This window comes from Capricornis sumatraensis, chromosome 21, assembly GCF_032405125.1.
Source record: "Capricornis sumatraensis isolate serow.1 chromosome 21, serow.2, whole genome shotgun sequence".
NCBI classification, from domain to species: Eukaryota; Metazoa; Chordata; class Mammalia; order Artiodactyla; family Bovidae; genus Capricornis; species Capricornis sumatraensis.
Window position 1 is genome coordinate 45,264,674 of NC_091089.1, and position 4,165 is coordinate 45,268,838.

General features: G+C 46.4%; 1 non-coding gene across 1 annotated transcript; it reads right to left on the minus strand.

Annotated features, from left to right (window-relative positions):
• Nucleotides 1–264: 264 nt before the first annotated feature.
• LOC138097765 (U6 spliceosomal RNA) lies at nt 265–369 on the minus strand. The gene has a single exon (XR_011146508.1). It is a non-coding gene; the product is annotated as a U6 spliceosomal RNA (small nuclear RNA).
• Between the last annotated feature and the right edge of the window lie 3,796 nt (nt 370–4,165).

Sequence of the window (4,165 nt, forward strand, 5' to 3'; positions counted from 1 at the left end):
CTCCTCTCTTATTCTCCCATACAAACCCCCTCACCTCTGCCTGTCAAGGCACTGATGGCGTCTTCTCCACAGAAGGCTGGCTGGGAGTGAGAGGAAGAGGCAGAACTCAAAGGCCACTTTGTCTTCTTGTTCTTAAATTTTTTTAAGTTTTTAAAAATATATTATTTATTTTTAATTGTACAATAATTGCTTTACAATGTTGTGTTGCTTTCTGCCATACAACAATGAGAATCAGCCAGTGGTATACATATGTCCCTTCCCTCTAAAAGTATGGAAATATTCATGAATTTTCGAGTCATCCTTGCTCAGGGGCCATGCTAATCTTCTCTGTATTGATCCAGCTTTAGTATAAGTGCTGCCAAAGTGAACTCTACTTTGTCTTCTTATCCCTGTGAGCTGAGAACAGAGGGACCATGAGCTCGAGGTCACCGAAATACATGTGGTGACCATGAGGCAACCGTCAGGACCCGCCATCGAGGGGGTGGCTCTTGGAAGAACCCACTCCCCACCCTCTGCTCTTGTTGCTGGTGGAGGTCACTGTGAGCCCCATAGATGACCTGGATATCACACACATGTACACACGCACATGTGCACACACACTCTTCACACTACTGACTGCGGTCACACACGTGCTGACGTGGCTGTGTTCCCAAGCCTCTTCGACCTCAGCTCCCTCCTCACCAGCCCCTGCAATTGCCTCGTCATCCTTCAGAGTTCCCAGCAGAGGCCTCCTCGTCTGCTTAGCCTTCTCTGCTGCCTCCAAGGCTGGACTGGGCACCTCTCCTAAGGGCACCCAGACTCCTGCTGTGAGAGTATCTACACGCACTCAGTTGGCTGTACTGGGTCTTCACTACGTTGTCTTTACCTCAAGAATCTAGCACATGAGTTGTTTTTGTTGTTGTTCAGTCACTAAGCTGTGTCCGACTCTGTGACCCTGTGGACTGCAGCATGCCAGAATTCCCTGTTCTTCCCCATCTCCTAGAGTTGGCCCAAGTTTATGTCCATTGAATCAGTGATCCTATCCAACCATCTCACTTAAGTTGGTTTCCTGTAACTTAAATAATGATTGAACAGTGAGTGTGTGAACAGGTTTTGCACAAATACGACCCCTTGGGGGAAGGCCTTCTGTACATCGGAGTGGGCTACCTGTAATGGGAAGCTCCCAGAAGGGATTCTCTGAATGGGTCTGGCCAACATGTGGGCAAACAGTGAGCTTCAGTGAATTCAGCACCTCCATGCTCATCACCACCTGGAACCCTGCACACACACACACACACACACACACCACTTCCTGGGAAACTGTGGTTTTCAGCCAAGCCTCTGCTTTAGGTCACACACCCACATACCACACAACGACTGTTGCTATGAAGTATGGACAGACAGATGGATCTAAATAGCAGATGAACTGGCTTTCCTCTGTTCACACTCTTTGGGAGCCACTGCTTTTGAGTTCAGATCTGTGGTGTTCTGTCTTTTTTTATACTGTTGACACTTTTCTTCATTCTCACATCTCTTACTCTGCTTCCTTGCCGAGAATTTACTGTTTGTTTGTGGCTTTCTCATTGGAGGCTTTCACTGAGAGTTTTTAAATCCTCCTTTCTTGGAAAATGTGCTCATTTTGCAAATTCCTGCTTATCAGGTCCAAGAAGCTCTGAAGCCAAGAATCATACAGTCTCAGCATTTCTGGGCTCTTTTTTGTGAAGCTATCAGAGCAGTCTCCTCCCTTGTATGTTTAACTGTTCCCCTCAACCTTCTGCGGGGGAGTTCCTCCCCTGGCAATTTCAAATTAGGGGGTTTTTTCTCATGTAACAAGATTAGGAATATTCTGTTCTTTGCTCTGTGATCTGTTAGTACAAGTGGCAGTCTGAGCAGAAACAGTACAAACTGCAACAGCCTCAGCCCTGGGCATTGGCTCCTCCACCTTCAGGTGGGAGTGCCCACCCACCCCTGGGTCTAAAATTGGCTTCCAAGGGACTTCCCTGGCAGTCCAGTGGTTAGGATTTCACCTTCCAATGCAGGGGGTGCAGGTTTGATTCCTGTCAGGGAGCTATATCCCACATGCCTGGAGGGTCAAAAAACCAAAACATTTAAAAAAAAACGAAGCATATTGTAGCAAATTCAAAAAAACTTTTAAAAATGGTCTATATAAAAAAATATTTTAAAAAATAAATAGAATTGGTTTCAAGATCACATTCTTTTCTTTGCTGAAGGATACACAGCAGCTGGGACTCTGGTTTTTCAATGACACAAACTCACCTCAAACTTTACAAAGCAAAGCAGCAAACCTCCAGGGATAAACCTGGAGCCTCAGAGACCAGATTAGAGCTAAGCCTCAGGCTTGGGGAGATGAGACCAGCTGATGCCATATCATCGCTCCTCTCCCTTCGCCCTGTGCCCTGGCACATCCGGGCCTTCCCTCCTCCACGTGGGCCCCTCTGCTGCTCAGCTGGCCTGGCCACCACCTGTCCCTTCCCTTCGTATCATGGGATAAGGACACCCAGAAGAGACTGAGGCTCTAGATCTCTCCTTCCAAAATTCTTGAAAGAGACATTTATGTTAACCTGAACTGACCTCATTCCCAAGGATAGACAAACACAAGCCGGCTGGCAGGTGGGGTTACCTGATCGATGCAGTGGTTTCCACAACAGTCATGTGAACAGGGGTTGGAGGCAGCAACTTTAAGGGGGGGATTCCTGGGCGAACATTCTTGCTGGTCTCCATTGTAGCTGCTGTTGATGAATCCTGGACAAAATAGTCCACCTCTGTGTCTCCACTATAGGTTATACTGTCAGAGGTGTTTTCTCTTCCTTCCTAGGCCTAGCTTATACTAACCCTCATTTCCCTAACACACACAAACACACACACACACGATGGACAGAGTCTATTTCCAAATGCAGGCTAAAGAGCTGGTCTCAGGAAATCACTGCCTGAACCATGAGAGAATGAGTCAGTGTTATCAAGTGAAACTCTTTTTTTCTTAAACATCTAAGCAAAGGAAGTTCATTGGGAAATGCTAGCCCTTGACCTCTAACCAGTTAAATATTTTGTGTAAAACTTCATTAAATTCTTATCTTACCCAATAAGCTGACTTCATGATTTCTTTTGTAAAACATGCCTAACAGCCAATAGAGATAACAGTGTTTGTGATTTCTGGAACAGCTGCTTCTTTTCGCTCATATTTCTCCATTTCCAGAGCCACTTCTAGCCAGTCCTCCCTGGGCACAGTTTGCCCATCACAGTCAGAGGAAGTGGGCAGCATTTTGTCACCAGGGCAGAACCACAGCTGAGAAACGCCTTATGTTAAGAGTAGGCTTAGACCATGTTTCTCAACTCCTCCATCTGCCACCATGAATTTCTAAATGGCATGGATGGATTCTGATTGTGTACAAGAGAGACATTTCAAGAACGAAAGTAATCAGTAACATCCTTGACATCAAAGAAAGGAAACAAGAAGTGTTCACTAAACAAATGATTTTTAGCTTTTCCTTCACTTCAAAACTTCATGCTCCGTGTCCTGGACAATTGAAACCTCACTCCAGTGATGAAACTGTAACCAAGCAGGACCCTACGGGGCCTTCCCAGGACAGATTGCCACTCCATGCCCTTGCCTATCTCTTGTCTATAGAATAATGTTAGCCTCCTAGGCCTCCCGTGATATCCAAAGAATAAATTTAATCAGGGAAGTGAGAAAATGCAGAAAGAAAGGGAAAGAATCAAGCAAGAGAAAATAATACTAGTTTAACCATTAAACAAAGCCCAGGACCTCACTGCCTCTTCAGTGTGTGCGCTCGGTCACTCAGTCCTGTCTGACTCTTTGAGACCCCATGGACTGTACCCCACCAGGCTTCTCTGTCCATGGGACTTCCCAGGCAGTAATACTGGAGCGGAGTGCCATTCCGTCCTCCAGGGGATCTTCCCAATCCAGGGATAGAACCCACATCTGTTGTATCTCCTGCACTGGCCAGCAGCTTCTTTACCACTAACACCACCTGGGAAGCCCCAGTTCCTCCTCAAGGGCTGTAGAAAATATTCTGCGCCATGCCCTTTGACTGTTATTTCCACGAGATGTCTCTTTAGAGGCAGTGCCATGAGTTCTAAGATGAAGCAAACTGATCACAAATCATGGTCAGGATGAAGGGGTGTGGGAGGGGCCTCCTGGCCAAGA